The 17420-nt window shown below is 35.9% G+C and overlaps 1 pseudogene; it reads left to right on the top strand.

The window, feature by feature from the left end:
* Nucleotides 1-17420, top strand: part of LOC149236035 (two-component response regulator ORR22-like) — a 53101-nt pseudogene that overhangs the window by 2401 nt on the left and 33280 nt on the right.

The raw sequence follows: 17420 nt of genomic DNA, 5'->3' as shown, positions 1-17420 counted from the left end.
GTTTTCTTATACGGCATATTAATATACATAAAAAAACGTGTTATTTTTTTTGTTTGTTGGGGCGTTGATCATTGTGTAATGAAAACATAACAAGTGAAATGTGCTCTATGTTGTTGTGTTGTTGCACATGGGAGAGATGGAAGCTTGCAGCAGCGAAAGAGCAAGGAGCAGCATGAAATTTTTATGAAGCAAGGAATTAATTTTGCACAACAGTGCATAAAAGAAAAGCAGAGGAGCGCATTTGTTTTGTAAGCATGTGTAAATTTTTTTTGCAGTATGTAAAAGAAGGTTTTTACACCAGTAAGTAAAATGTTTTCACAGCAGTGAATGTAAATGAGAATTTTACCCAGCACAGTAAATTCTCAGGTGGAGACAGAGTTTTGTTGAATGTTTTTTTTTGTGGTGAATCCCTCTCAGTAAAAGAGGATGAATATGTATCAGGCATTATGTTTTTAATGAATACAAGTCATTTTGTGGGTGTGTAATACTCTGTTTCTCAGTTATTTTTTTTAAAGCTTCCCTGTGCAAAAAGATCCTGTGGAGAGGAAACAGAGCATTGCCTCTGTAGAGTTTATTTTCTTTGTTTTTGGGATTTTGCCAGAAAAATCCCCAACAGTGGTATCAGAGCAGGCTTAGGCTCTTTGAAGGTGTTCAAGAAGCTGAAGGGAGGAGTCTTTTGTTGCAGCAGTAAATCTTCTTCAGCAGAGTGAAGACACAGTCAACAAAAGATTCAGGTTTTCATCAAAGTTTTCTTTTTGTTACTGCTGAAGAGACAGTCATTGTTTTAAATACACAGTCAAAGAATGGCTAGCACAAGCACTAGCATGGGTATGTTTAATACCCAGCTCCCACAGTTCAATGGGAAAAACTATGACCATTGGGCAATAACTATGAGAGCCCTGTTTGCCTCTCAAGATATATGGGAAATAGTTGAAGATGGTTTTGAAGAGCCAGCAGATGAAAATGAGTTTAATAGATTAACTCCAGCAGAGAAGGATCTGCTGAAGAGCAATTGGAAGAAGGATTCAAAAGCCCGTGTGTTGTTGTACCTAGGAGTAGACCAGAGTGTGTTTCCAAGGTTAGCACAGCTAAGACAGCAAATGAAGCATGGCAAACCCTCAAGACAGCCTATCAAGGCATGGAGAGAGTGAAGACAGCAAAACTACAATTGCTGAGAAAAGATTTTGAAAATCTGAGCATGAAGGAGTCAGATAATATTGACTCATTCTTCACACATGTGATTGGTTTGGTGACACAGATGAGGACTCATGGAGAAACCATTGAAGAAAGGAGGATTGTGGAGAAAATATTGAGGGTCTTACCTTCAAAGTTTGATGCGATTGTCACCACCATAGAGGAGACAAAGGATCTCTCAAACTTTTCAGTTGATGAGCTTCATGCATCACTGATAACGCATGAGCAGAGGTTGAGTAGGAATGAAAACTCATCTCTAGAGCAAGCCTTCAAGACCCAGATGTCCTTTGGAAGAGGAAGAGGTCAAGGCAGAGGAAACAAGAGAGGAAGAGGCAGAAGCCAGAACAGAGGTGGAAAGAACAGCCCAGCAAATGCTCAAGGAAGAGGCAGCAATCCAAATCAGAACCAAGGCCAAGGCAGCAGCCAACAAAGAGGACAACATCATGTTCAAGGACAAAGGTATGAAAAATCCAATGTCCAATGCTATTATTGTAAAAAATATGGACATTATGCCAGTGAATGTAGGAAGAAGCAGCATGATATGAACAATAGATCAAATGCAAATGTTACTAGAGAAAACATCAGCCAAGATAATGTGTTGTTAGCTTGTAACATGGCTGAAACAAACAGTGAAGACATATGGTTTTTAGACTCAGGTTGCAGCAACCATATGACAGGAAACATAGCCTTCTTTTCTGCCCTAGATAAAAATGTGAAATCAGAAGTCACACTAGGAACTGATAGCAAGATTTCTGTTATGGGAAAAGGAGAGGTAAAAATATTTACAAAGCAAGGAGAGAAGAAAACATAGCAGATGTCTACTATGTCCCTGGAATGAGATGTAACCTCTTGAGTATTGGACAGCTTGTCCATAAGGGGTACAATGTTTTCTTTAAAAATGATGTATGCACCATCATGGATATAGCACCCAGCAAAAGATGCATTGCTGAAGTGAAGATGACAAGGAACAGGATGTTCCCCCTTAGAATAGGGGCAGATTTGAAAAACAAAGGAGAAATTGCAGCAGTCACCCAAGAGGCTTTCCAAAGCGTGCCAAATGATGAAAATTGGTTGTGGCACTTGAGATTTGGACATCTCAACTTTGGAGGTCTTAATTTGTTGAGCAGAAAAGGAATGGTAAAAGGATTACTATTGATAGAGAAACCAGACAGCTTCTGTGAAGGTTGCATATTGGGTAAACAACATAGAGAAAGTTTTCCATCAGGGAAAAGCATAAGGGCAAAGGCACCCTTAGAGATCATCCACTCAGATTTATGACGGACCGAAGCAAGCTCCATCATTAGCAGGCAACCAATATTTCCTAACATGTATTGATGACTTTACAAGAAAAACTTGGGTATATTTTCTTAAAAACAAAAGTGAAGTGTTTGAAAAATTTAGAAATTTCAAAGCGCTTGTGGAAAACCAAAGCGGGCTGCATATAAAAGTTTTGAGAACTGACAGAGGAGGTGAGTATATCTCCAAGGAATTCCTACGATATTGTAGAGAAAATGGAATTCACAAACAGTTTACAGCAAGGTACACCCCACAGCAAAATGGAGTTGCTAAAAGGAAGAACAGGACCATCATGGATATGGCGAGGAGCATGCTGAAGGAAAAGCATTTGCCGAATGATTATTGGGCTGAAGCTGTAAATTGTGCAGTGTATATTTTGAACAGGTGTCCTACAAAAGCAGTGTTGAACAAAGTGCCGGAAGAAGCATGGAGTGGGAGAAAGCAAGGAGTCACCCACATGAGAGTTTTTGGATGTGTGGCCTATGCCCACATTCCAGATCAGCTAAGGAGGAAGTTGGACAGCAAAGGGGAGAAATGTATCTTCATTGGATACAGTGAGGAATCCAAAGCTTACAGGTTGTATATTCCATCCACCAAGAAGTTTTTTGTCAGCAGAGATGTTCAATTCATTGAAGAGGAAGCTTGGGATGGAAGCATAGAGAAAACAGTGAATGTTAAAAACTGTTTGTCTCATGATGAAGATGATGAGGAGGTGGCTGAAATGCATCCCCAAACAGCAGCGCCAACACAAGGACAGCAAGGGACACCATTGAGGATAAATGAAAGTGCTTCATCAAGCACACCACAAGGAGGAAATTCAAGTGCATCTTCAAGCACTTGCACACCAAATGAACGAGGTAAGAAGTTTAGAAATCTAAGTGACATTTATGATGAAGGAATGAATTCCTTATTTTCCTTGTATTGTCATGTTGATGATCCTATTCATTTCGAAGATGCAATTAAAGATAGGAAATGGATAGAAGCTATGGATGAGGAGATGAATGCCATAGAGAGAAACAAAACATGGGATTTGGTTGAGCTACCAAAAGGTAAGGAAGTCATTGGAGTCAAATGGGTTTACAAGACCAAAAGCAATGCTGAAGGTAAAATAGAAAGACACAAGGCAAGGATGGTTGTCAAAGGATACAAGCAGCAGTATGGGAGAGATTATGAGGAGACTTTCGCTCGGTTGCAAGAATGGAAACCGTGAGAGCAGTGATGTCTATAGCAGCTCAAAACAAGTGGAAAGTTTACCAAATGGACATGAAGTCAGAATTCCTAAATGGAGTGTTAAAGGAAGAGGTTTATGTTGAACAACCTCTAGGCTATGAGAAGAAAGGTGAAGAGCACAAAGTGTGCAAATTGAAGAAAGCTCTTTATGGGCTGAAGCAAGCGCCAAGAGCATGGTACAGCAGGATAGATTCCTATCTATTGGATAATGAATTTGACAAGTGTGAAGGAGAACCCACCATCTACATCAAAGAAAAAGATGGTAAAATTTTAATTGTTGTCTTATATGTTGATGATGTTATTTTCACAGGTAATGATGATCAGCTCATTAAGAATTTTAAATCAGTCATGAAAGAGGAATTTGAAATGACTGACATGGGTTTCTTGAGATACTTCTTAGGCATAGAAGTAGATCAAAATGAAAAAGGAATTTTTATCTCACAAGCTAGATATGTAAATCAAGTGTTGGGCAGATTTAACATGCAAGAATGCAAAGCAGCGATCACTCCCACAGTAATGGGATTAAAACTCAGCAGAGAGGACAACAACAAGGATTTTGATCCTAGTTTGTACAAGAGTATTGTTGGCAGCCTTATGTATTTAACAGCAACTAGGCCTGACATTATGTTTACTGTTAGTTTAATTTCCAGATTCATGGAGAGGCCAAAGGAGGCACATTGGCAGGCAGCAAAAAGAATTTTAAGTTATGTCAAAGGTACCAAAAGGTTTGGAATTTTATATACTGTCTCAGAACATTCAGATTTAGTTGGATACACTGATAGTGATTGGGCTCAAAGTGTAGATGATCGGAAAAGCACTTCCGGTTATGTTTTTCATATGGGTTCAGGAGCCATTTCATGGGCTTCTAAGAAGCAGTCCATTGTAGCATTGTCTACAGCAGAGGCTGAATATGTGGCAGCTACAGTAGCAACATGTCAAGCAGTTTGGATGAGAAGAATGTTGAGGAGCTTAGGCCAAGAGCAGGCAAAAGCGACAGTGATTTTTTGTGACAATAGCTCAGCTATTGCATTGTCCAAGAATTCAGTGTTTCATAAGAGAACGAAACACATTGATACAAGGTTTCACTACATCAGAGAATTGGTGAACAATGGAGAAATTGTCCTAGAACATTGCAGGACTCAAGAACAGGTTGCAGACATCTTGACAAAGCCATTGGATCAGAAAAGCTTTGAATTTTTGAGGAAGTGTCTGGGTATGACTGAATGCCCAGCAGTTGAAATTAAAGGGGAGTGTTGAAATATAATTTCAACTGTGTTCGTTCATACGTACTGCACCTAAAACCGCCGCAGGGAAACCTCAAACCGCTTAACGATTTCGGACCGCTTTCTAGCAGCAAGTGGTTTCCGTATAATCGAGCCTGATACAATCTCCTGTTGACGCGTGGCTCTCTACATACGTCATCATTTCTGACTTTTCGGGACGTAAAGTTCAGTATAAAGAGGCATTCTGAAATCCTCCACCGCCGTCCGACCTGCTTCATCATTCACCGTCGTCCGATCTGCTTCAAACCTGCATACGGTCAATATTAACTACATTGCGTGGAGTGAAAAATTAAGTTTGATTGACAACAGTTTTTTTTATTAATGCATTGTCATAGGTGTAGGTAATGCATTTAGTTTTCTTATACGGCATATTAATATACATAAAAAAAACGTGTTATTTTTTTTGTTGGGCCGTTGACCATTGTGTAATGAAAACATAACAAGTGAAATGTGCTCTATGTTGTTGTGTTGTTGCACATGGGAGAGATGGAAGCTTGCAACAGCGAAAGAGCAGGGAGCAGCATGAAATTTTTATGAAGCAAGGAATTAATTTTGCACAACAGTGCATAAAAGAAAAGCAGAGGAGCGCATTTGTTTTGTAAGCATGTGTAAATTTTTTTTGCAGTATGTAAAAGAAGGTTTTTACACCAGTAAGTAAAATGTTTTCACAACAGTGAATGTAAATGAGAATTTTACCCAGCACAGTAAATTCTCAGGTGGAGACAGAGTTTTGTTGAATGTTTTTTTTTGTGGTGAATCCCTCTCAGTAAAAGAGGATGAATATGTATCAGGGATTATGTTTTTAATGAATACAAGTCATTTTGTGGGTGTGTAATACTCTGTTTCTCAGTTATTTTTTTTAAAGCTTCCCTGTGCAAAAAGAACCTGTGGAGAGGAAACAGAGCATTGCCTCTGTAGAGTTTATTTTCTTTGTTTTTGGGATTTTGCGAGAAAAATCCCCAACAATCGGAAGTTTGTGAAAGCAGTCAATCAAACCGGAGTAGCCAGTAACCCTGCATGTCTGTCTTTTTAATTACAGTTGTCTAAGGAAGCCACAATTTTACAAGGAAAGTAGTGAAAATTCCTGTATAATGGCAGAAATTTTAGGAAATTTATGTTATAGCTATTAAGTTTCAGGACTTTGGGTGTATTAAGTTTTTTTTAATACCTTAAATCTATTTTTAACATTAAAAAAAATTCAAAAGCTCTTACCGTCGTATTTTTTTATTGTATAAGTGAAATTGTAGCCTCGATCAACAACGCCCTTTTAATTTATCATATAAATTGTGAACAACGCCTTTTTAATTTATCACACATCAAACGCCCTTTTAATTTATCATACATGAAAAATAAATTAGGTATGTTCAGAATTTGTCGTTCTTTCTTATTAATTTAGGACACAGGGAATATTCGTGGCTGAAAACATGGTTTGATTTTTTATGGAACCATTTCGCATTTCCCATTTGTGCTCAAAATATAAAAGCACAACCAGATATAACGAGGACTAGCGTAACAAGATCTAAGAAAGGCTATTTAGTGTTCAGGTATAATGAGATTAACTAGATAATTCAGATTTATCAGATTGTTTAGATTGATTGTGTTTTGTGTTTGCTAAATGGATTATCAAATAGGCTCCAGAAGTTGTTTTGCGAGTAGCAAATCTTTTAACATAGTGTCTGCCCAAAGAATGAGGTTGACTTAGAGCCAAAATGTTAAACAGTAGTCTGAACTACGCATGTAACCCATCCATATGAACAAGAATTTTGCCCAGGATTTAGCTTTCCCTATTCCTTATTTTAAACAGGATTCCTAACAGGACAAAAGATTAGAACAAGACAAGGAAAATTACTATAAGATTAGGCTTTGAGCTTTTAGATTGTGATAGTGCTGAATGCGGTGTTTTTTTTTTAGCATTTTGATTTTGGCAATGCTCGATGTTATTTTATTTTATTTTTCTGTGCCATGTTATTATGTTTTTGGTATTTACTTGTTATTTTATTTAATTTTTAGTGTAAATTGTGAAATAATTTGAAATTTTGATAAATAGGAGTTAAGTAAAATGGTATTACTGATCAATTATTATTGTTAATTGATGTAATATTAATATGCTTTTATATTAATGGTTGATCATGTTTTAATTTAGTTAATTTTGGTCAACCATATTTAACTTTGGTCATCCTCATTAATTATGATCAAATTCATCAATTTGCTTCGACCATTCTCAATTGTGGTCAACGAATCCACCCCACATGTCTACTAGTTGGTTTCGCTGAACCATATTTAACTTTGGTCATTCTCATTAATTATGATCAAACTCATCAACCTGCTTCAACCATTCTCAATTATGGTCAACAAATGGACCCCACATGTCCACCATCAACTAGCACAACCACATTAGTAAATGTGAAGAGGATCAACGCATATCAACCACATTTACTAATGTGACTAATGTGATTGTGCTATTTATTTTGATTTTAATATTTATCTGTCATTTTATTGTGTTTTGATTATATATTTTAAGGTATTTTAAAAATTTGATAAACAAAAGTTAAGTCAAATAGTATTGAGAGCTAACTCAAATGACATCATTCATTTTGTTTTATTTTAATTGTAGATTTTGAAATATATTGAAAATCTGAGCTAAATCAAATTTACAAGGATTAAGCCAGATTTTCAAATTGAAGATAATTTTTTTTGTAAATTTAAGCTAGATTTTCAAATTTTAAAAAATTTTAAAACCCAGATGAACGAGGGCTAAGTCAAAGAAAAAAACAGCCAAATGAAATGAAATGAAGCTGAAGTCAAACTAGATCAAATGTGCAGGGGCGAAGTCCATTATTATATATTAAAATCCACAACAAAAAATCCTTTGCCCTCGGGTGTTTTTGACTATTCACCCTAATATCTGACCCAGATGGCAGCACTTTGATTTATTAGGTCTGCGGATTTCAAAAGAAATGGGAGACTGTAACACGCGTAGGAAAATTGCCACAAAATTAAGCTTCTCGGACGAGATTTAGTTTTTGTTATGGTCAATTTGAATGGTGTAAATTATTTTGCCATTCAGTAGTTATTTCTGTCTTTTCCAATCACAATCCTTGACCAAGCTACTTCACCCAGTAAATTAAATGCCAACAAATTACTCAAATTTCTCGCTGTCATTTTAATAATTGATGAGAATTGATCATTCTCGTTATTTCTAATGGCACATATGTCTGTCACAGGCATATAGAATCCAAAAATGATATTTCAGGTTCTTGTAATACAGATACATCATAGTTCCGTCACAGGCATACAGAATCCAAAAATGATACTTCAGTTTCTTGTGATACATACACAGCTCGACAGATTCCAAAAATGATACTTCAGTTTCTTGTGATAGAGATGCAGCTCCGAAGAAAATTCTAGAGATCATGAACATTGAAGGTCTTACACGAGAGAATGTTGCAAGACATTTGCAGGTACGGTTCCTAAGTTAATTTCCACTTCATAATACTCAGCTTCACAATTTCCAAATACTCAGCTTCATAAAATCTAACATTTACAGTAGCTTGTTAATTCATTAAATAACTTGATGTTTACAGAAATACCGATTGTACTTTAAGTGCTTGCGTGGGAGTATCCCGGAACCACGGCCAGTCGCTTCGTTCCAGGCTGCTACAGATGGAAAATCCAGCGGCACCATGCAAATCCTACAGCGCGGTAAAACAAAATCAGATAACGCATACACAAAACCGGAACTGAACACAAACGCTCAGAGACTTGCTCATTTGATCCCTAAAGAGGGGTTTTATACATCAAGGAGAAGTTTCTGGAGTAGTTGGAGTAGTTGACTGTGATCCCTAAAGAGGGTTTTTATACATCAAGGAAAAACGTTTCTGGAGTAGTTGGAGTAGTTGACTGTGGCTTCTTCGAGAAGATTTCCTTCTAAAATTTTGAGAAGGAACTAGTGTGTATTTAATGTAGGTGGTTGGAATTATTAATGCTTTTCAACACTCCCCCTTAATTCCAACCATATGACAAATATACTATAGCATAATACATAAAACAATGTAAACATACTCTTAATTGTCATGCCTGCTGGTATAAATCTCAACTAAGCTTACAACATAATCCCCATTTTCTACAATACATAATTTACTTCTACAAAACTTAAATTTTGTCTTCCCAAGAGACTTAGTGAATATGTTAGCTACATTCTCATTTGTATTACAGTATATTAGGGCAATTTCCTGTGATTAGACCTTTTCTCTTACAAAATGATATCATGTGTCTATATGCTTTGACCTTGTATGACATATTGGATTGTTACCTAGTTTGATGGTGCTTTGATTATCACATCTGATCATTGTAGGTTCTTGTTGACCTTCACCAACATCTTCAAGTATTCTTCTAAACCATATAGCTTCGCAGGTGGCACTATATAATTCTTTATACTCTACTTCAGTTGATGACAAGGAAATTGTTGCCTGTTTCTTACTGCTCCATGATATAGCTCCTAATCCTATATTGAAGATGTATCTAGTGGTGGATTTCCTGTCATCTGGATTTCTTGTCTAGTCAGAATCAGAATGACCTGTCAATTCAACATTACAAGCATTAGTATATTCAATACCAAAATTGATAGTTCCCTTTAAATATCGAAGGACCCTTTTTTCAGCTATCCAATGACTTTCATGAGGTTTAGCCATGAATTGACTAAGTATGCTTACTGAATAAGCAATGCTTGGTCTAGTGGTAGTGAGATAATTTAGACTTCTCACTAATTGTCAATACAATGTTCCATTCACCTCTTTTGTTTCATCTTCACTTCTTAATTTGATATTTTGTTCCAATGGAGTACTCACTGCTTTATATCCATTCATATGAAATCTCTTTAGTACCTCATTTGTATATTTGCTTCGTGTGATTAAGGTTCTTCCATCATCTCTCCATACTTCAAGACCTATACAATAGTGCATCTCACCAAGATCCTTCATCTCAAATTCCTGTGATAACTCCATTTTTATATCTTTAATCAATTTATCAACACTCCCTGTTATTATTAGATCATCAACATATATAGAGAGCAATACTATATCCCCATTTATATCTGTCTTGACATACAAATTATGATCATTTTTGCTTTTGTTAAATCCTTGCTGAAAGAAGAATTTGTCAATTTTCTCATACCAAGATCTGGGTGTCTGTTTTAGTCCATATAAGGCTTTTTTTAACTTGCATACAAGATGTTCTTGTCCCTTCTTTACAAATGCTTCTGGTTGAACAAGATAAATCTCCTCTTTTAAGTCACCATTTAGAAAAGCTGACTTCACATCTAATTGATATAGCTTCCAATCATATTTAGTTGTCAATGCTATCATTATTCTGATTGTATTCATTTTTGCAACCGGAGCAAAGGTATCTTCATAATCTATACCTTCTTTTTGTGAATAACCTTTTGCAACCAATATTGCCTTATACTTGTCTATGCTACTGTTATGAAACCAGCTCACAGAAAGATACAAAAGATAGATCAATGCCTTAGAATTCAGCCTCTTCGAGGTGGCAACCTCCTTTACATTACACAAAGGAATGATTTTTTGATGATTCAAATAACAAAACCTCTTTTCTATATATAGGAGTCTAAGGAGTAACAATATAACCCAGCCGACATTACAATAATAATATAAAGGCACAAAAATAACAATAGAGGGATTCTATGGGGTACAGTAATAACGATATGGGGACAATAAGGGCACAAAAATATTAATAAGGGATACAACTACAATAGTGATGGGTAATCACTAGTATTATAGGGACCTAACATGCCCATTTCCTTCAAAAAAGTGTTGTCCTCAACACTTGATTAGTTCTGGATGCTTCTGTATCAAATTCTCATCCTCCCATGTGGAATCTTCAGCGGATAAGTTCTTCCACTTGATGATATACTCCGAAATTGATTGATTTCGTAGCTGTCAAGTTCTTGTTTCTATGATTGCTTCCGGTTCCAATATAATTTTTCTTTCCTCGTCAAGTTCTGGCAATATTGTTTGAACTGGGAGCTTGTCACCTATAACCTTCTTTAAACATGAAACAAGGAAAACTGGGTGCACTTGAGAAGGTGCAGGAAGCTCTGATTTGTATGCCCTAGTACCAATCTTTTGTAACACCTTGTACGGACCATAATACTTTGGTGATAATTTATTATCCTTTTTAGCTTTCTTGAGGGACATTTGTTTATATTGTTGTAGACGTAGGAATACCCAATCACCTACATCAAAACTTCTTTTGCTGCGATGTTGATCTGCCTGTTGTTTCATTCTATTCTGCGCTAACACGAGGTTATCCTTTAAGAGTTGGAGGACTTGTTGTTGATGCTTGATGTGATGTTCCACTGCTTGAACCTTAGAATTTTCTCTTAAATATGATGTGATGGATGGTGGCTGATACCATAAAGTGCCATAAATGGGGTCATTTTTGTTGCTGTATGGAAGGAAGTGTTATACCACCATTTAGCTAGAGGCAACCATTTGACCCATTGTGTTTGTTTATCAGATACAAAGCAACGAAGATATCCTTCCAAACATTTGTTTACTATCTCAGTTTTCCCATCAAATTGAGGATGATAAGATGAGCTATGAGCTAACTGAGTACTGAGACAAGAAAATAATTCTGTCCAAAATTTTCCAGTGAAAATGGGATCTCTGTCACTTACAATAATATTTGGGTTTCCATGTAACTTTTGAATTGTTTCCATAAATGCAGTAGAAACTGTACTAGCTTTAAATGGATGTGATAATGCACAAAAGTGTGCATACTTGGTAAGTCTGTCAATTACCACCATGATGACACTCTTTCCCTCAGACTTGGGTAAACTTATGATAAAATCTATTGAAACCTTCTCCCAACATTGGCTTGGAATGGATAAAGGTTGTAATATACCTGGGGTATTAATTGTTTCAACTTTATTTTGTTGGCAAACCAAAAATTCCGCCACAAACTTTTGAATATCCGATTTAAGGAAATCCCAAAAGAATTCTTTCTTAACCTTGTGGTAAGTTTTTAAAAATCCTGAGTGCCCTCTTAAGGGAGAAGTGTGAAATTCCATAAGAATTGTTTGTTTGAGTTGGGAATTCTTACAGAGGTATAAGTGATCTTTATACCATAATGAATCATTTTTCCAGCTAAATGTATCAGATGTACTGGAATCTTCTTGTAACTTTCGAATAAGTGCCCACACTTCATCATTCTTCGATTCCTCCCTTGGCTTTGTTTATCCAATCTGGTTGGATAATAGAAATGGTGCACAACAATGCTTCCACATCCTCATTCTTTCTTGAAAGTGCATCTGCCACCACATTTTTCTTCCTTTTTTTGTAGATGATTTCAAAGTCATAACCCAACATCTTTGTGACCCACTTTTGTTGCTCTTCAGAGGATAATCTTTGTTCTAAAAAGTGTTTAAGGCTATCATGATCCGTTTTTACCTTGAAGTGTCTTCCCATTAGGTAAGGTCGCCATTTCTTAAGTGCATGTAGTATTGCCAACATTTCTTTCTCATAAATAGCTTTGTGTAAAAACTTTCCCTTGATTGGACGACTTTCAAAAGAAACGGGTCTTTCATCTTGCATTAAAATAGCACCAATTCCATTTCCTAAAGCATCACATTTCATAATAAAGGTTTTTGTGAAGTCCGGTGTAGCTAAGACCGGTGCTTGGCACATTGCCTCTTTAAGATGTTCAAAGGCTTTTGTTGCTTCTGCAGTCCATGAAAATGCATCTTTCTTCAATAATGTTGTTAGAGGTGCTGCTATTCTCCCATAATTCTTAACAAACTTGCGATAATACCTTGTCAACCCGAGAAATCCTCGCAGATGCTTTATGGATGTGGGGATCTTCCATTCCTTAATGGCTTTAATTTTGCTAGGGTCTACTTTAACTCCTTCATGAGATACAATATGACCTAGATATTCCACCTCTTGTACTCCAAAGAAACATTTGAATCTTTTTGCATGTAATTGTTTCTCCTCCAATAGTTGTAGCACCCTATCAACATGTTGAACATGATCCTCCCAAGAATTGTTGTAGATTAGTATATCATAAAAAAATACTAACACAAATTTTCTAAGGAATGGTTTGAAAATGGAATTCATCAAACCTTGAAATGTAGAAGGTGCATTGGTAAGGCCAAAAGGCGAGACCAAAAATTCATAATGACCCTCATGAGTTCTAAATGTTGTTTTCAGTCTTCATTCTGATCTGATGATATCCTAAACGAAGATCCAACTTGGTGAAGTAAATTGATCCATGCAATTCATCCAGTACTTCATCAATGACAGGAATGAGAAACTTATCTTTAATAGTGAGCTTGTTGAGCTCCCTATAATTCACACACATGCGCCATGATCCATCCTTCTTGTGCAACAATACTATTGGAGCAGAGAAATAACTTTGACTAGGTTGAATTATACCATCCTCTAGCATTTCTGCAACCATACGTTCAATTTTACTCTTTTTGCCATAGGGATATCTATACGACCCAATGTTTGGAGGAACACTTCCTGGAATCAGATGAATAACATGATCATGAACACGAATAGGTGGGAGACCTTTGGGAGTCTCAAATACCTTGGAATGATTGTCCAAGACGTTTTGGAGATCTGGAGAAATAGATGATTTCGATGTGGAAACATCTAGCGAACATAATTGTGCAATTACACCTTTTTGTTCATTTTTTAGAAGCTTTGTCATACCGTTAGAGCTGATTATCTTTCTTGGTTTCCCCGCAATACCCTTTAATTCAACTTCCTTTTCTTCCGCAAAAAATTTAATGAAAAGTTCTTGAAAATTAAAAGCTATTGTACCCAAGGATTGTAGCCATTGGACTCCTAGTACAACATTAGCACCTCCCATTGGAATGGAAAGCATTGGACTAGTCAATACATATTCTCCCATGGATAGCTTGATATTATGGCACTTTCCAGAGCAATTTATTGTTCCTCCATTTGCAGCCATCATTTGACACTCTGGTGCTGGATATAGGAAGCAATTCAATTCTTTTGCTACCTTACAATGAATAAAATTGTGGGTACTTCCTAAATCAATTAACACTATTACCTTTTTCTTCTTGATTTGTCCTTCTATCTTGATGGTTTGAGAAGTCGTAATTCCAACCAATGCATTACAAGATACGGTCGGATTCATTTCTTTTTTATCTAGGCTTTGTTCCTAGAGTATATCCTCTTCTTTTGACCTTTCTTACTCATTTTCTTCTTCCTCTTCACAATCTATGTATTTGCTATCACAACTATAACAAAGCCTTTTTGCTCTTTCTTCTTCCAATTGTTGTGGTGTCAACCTTATAGGTTGTGGAAGACTAGGGGAAACAACACTTCCATCTTTATAGTTGTGAGTGTTATGCTTCCAGGTTGCCATAATTTTGCTTTCCATTTTTCTTGCTAACCTGAATACCTTCTCTAATGAATCAGGTTCCCAAAGGTGAACATCATGTTGGATATTATCTTTGAAAGTCCCTATGAACACATCAATCCTATGCTCCTCTGGAATATTTTTTACCCTTATGTTCAATTTTTGGAACTCCTCAATATGCTTCATTATTGAACCCTTTTGTTTGATACTTATCAATTGGCTAAAAAAAGTGTTGCTTTTTATATCCTCATAATGTGCTATCAATTCTTCCGTAAAAATTGTCCAAGTGATAATTTGTTTACGAGAGCAAAGCCATTGATACCATACAAACTGATTTGGTTCCAAATATAAAGTTGCAATACGTACCTTTTGTGTGTTTTGCACATTATTGAGATCGAAAAATTGCTCCATCTATAATATCCATGTTGCGGGATCCTTGCCATCAAACTCCTTCATATTGATTTTTCGAATATGGTGGGTCTTTGATCCAACATTAGAGTCTATGAAATCATGATTAACATTTTTTTTGTTCGCATCAAGTTTCCTTTACTACCCTTTCACCATTAGTAAGTATTTCTTGTAGAACATTTGTCAAATCTGTCTTCAAATCTATCTTCAAATTGTCAATCTTAGCTTCCACGCTCTTTATCTTAGATTCCACGCCATTTATCTTAGCTTCTGTTAGCTTTTGTGAGAGTGAAATTTGTTGCACTTGGTCTTGTAATTTTGATATATCATGTAGCATTTCTTCCTCTTCTTCATGAGTCATGCTAGAGCTTTCAGATTGCTTACTAGGTGTTTGCATTTTCTTTCCTTAGGGCATCAGTTACCAATAATAATTCTCTACTATGCCCTTTGAATTCTTTCAAAATAATTTTTCAAACCAAGCTTAAGAAAAAATTTAAAAAAATCTACACACCTTTTTTCACATTGTAGGAGCTCGATATTGCCTCTGATGTATCTCTATAATTTTGGATTATCCAGTTCTGAAATTGCGACCTGTAGTATCCCTCTGGTTCTTCTTTCCAATGCCACCAGTCTGATCCCAATTGGATTCTCCAAGGAAGAGTTATGTAAAATCTCCCACAGTGACCTGATTATATACTAGTTCAGTAGAGCGAACTTGTACGACGTGCCACGTGTCCCTGTTTCAACCTTTGGCTCTGAAAAATATATAAAAGAAACAACAATCCATCATCTTTCTGTACCTTCTTACGAAATTTTAATTCGATGCTCAGAGAGAAAGTTATGACGATTTTCCTCAGGTCACATGTTTGGAATGTAATTCAAGAGTCTGCAAAAAGACCAACTTCCTCAGATAATATCTCCGCAAATATAGCGCGAAAAGCTTTGAAATTTGGACCCGAGGTTTAGTGTGATTTCATCTCAAATGGGTTTTTTTTCGCTTCTGAAACATTGCAGAAAAAAAGTTATAGCGAAAATGCCACGATGACCTATTTAGAGCAGCGAAACTCTAGAATCCAAAACTCCGATACGAAATGTTATGAAACCAACTCACAAAAAGATAGAAAAGATAGATCAACGCCTTAGAATTCAGCCTCTTCGAGGGGGCAACCTCCTTTACATTACACAAATGAATGATTCTTTGATGATTCAAATGACAAAACCTCTTTTCTATATAGGAGTCTAAGGAATCACAATATAACCCAGCTGACCTAAAAATAATAATATAAAGGCACAAAAATAACAATAGAGGGATTTTATGGGGCACAGTAATAACAATACGGGGACAATAAGGGCACACCAATATTAATAAGGGATATAACTTCAATAGTAATGTGGTAATGACTAGTATTATAGGGACCTAATAGCTACCATCTGCATTAAATTTTGTCTTGTACAACCATTTTGATCTTATAGGAACTTTATCTTCAGGTAATTCTGTTAATTCCCAAGTTTCATTTTTCATTATAGATTCATATTCTTCTTTCATAGCTTCCATCCATTCTTTGTGATTTTTAGCTTGTTCATAATTTCAGGGCTCAAAAACAGTCATTACTTGAGACATTAAAGCATAATATTTATACCTAATAGGGGTTTAAATCTATCATGTTGACCATCTTAGAGGTTCATTACATTGTGGAGTACCTTCTCCTCTTCTTCTTCTCTGTGGAGTGCCTTCATCACTTCTTTGTGGACTTTAACTCCTTGATATGTCTTCTGGAATGTCCATGTGTTCTTGAACTTGAGTTGATTCAATAACTTCTTCTTCTTCCTTCAAGCTTTCATAAGGAGATTACCATACATTATGTTCATTTTTTTTTATTTGTTTATCTACATGTTCATGAAATATAACATCTACGCTTGCAAAGACCTTGTGAATACTTGGATCATACATTTTATATGCTTTTTTATCAGTGCTATCCAATAAAAATACATTTGATGGCTTTTGTATCTAACTTTATCCTATCCTCTTTAGGAATATGAGCAAAGGCCTTGCATCCAAATATCCTTAAATGACTAACTTTAGGTTTAAAACCATAAAATGTTTCAAATGATGTTTTGTGCTCAAGATACTTAGTAGGGCTTCTATTTTTAAGATATACAATTGTATTAATGGCTTCAACCCAAAAACTATTAGAAAGTCCTTTACTTTTTAACATACTATGAGCACATTCAATTAATGTTCTATTCTTTCTCTCGGCTACTCCATTTTGCTGAGGTGTGTGTGGTACATTAAATTGTTGCATAATTCCATTTTGTTTGCAATAATTGATAAAATCTCGTGAAGTGTACTCACCACCTCTATCTGATCGAAGAATTTTAATGCTCTTTCCTGTTTGCTTTTCAACCATACTCTTGAATTCTTTAAAGTATTCAAACACATCACTTTTTTTTCTTATAAAGTACACCCAGGTGTATGTAGTGCTATCATCAATAAATATAAGAAAGTAATATATTCCACCAAGTGACTTAGTTTGCATTGTACCACATACATCAATATGCACTAGTTCAAGTATTTCACATTTTCTTCTATTTTCATGC

The sequence above is a fragment of the Pinus tabuliformis genome, chromosome 8 (genome assembly GCF_031772625.1).
Source record: "Pinus tabuliformis cultivar Carrire ecotype Pingquan chromosome 8, CPIR1, whole genome shotgun sequence".
Taxonomy (NCBI): Eukaryota; Viridiplantae; Streptophyta; class Pinopsida; order Pinales; family Pinaceae; genus Pinus; species Pinus tabuliformis.
The sequence above is the reverse complement of the archived record's forward strand: the minus strand, read 5'-3'. Positions and strand labels throughout refer to the sequence as shown.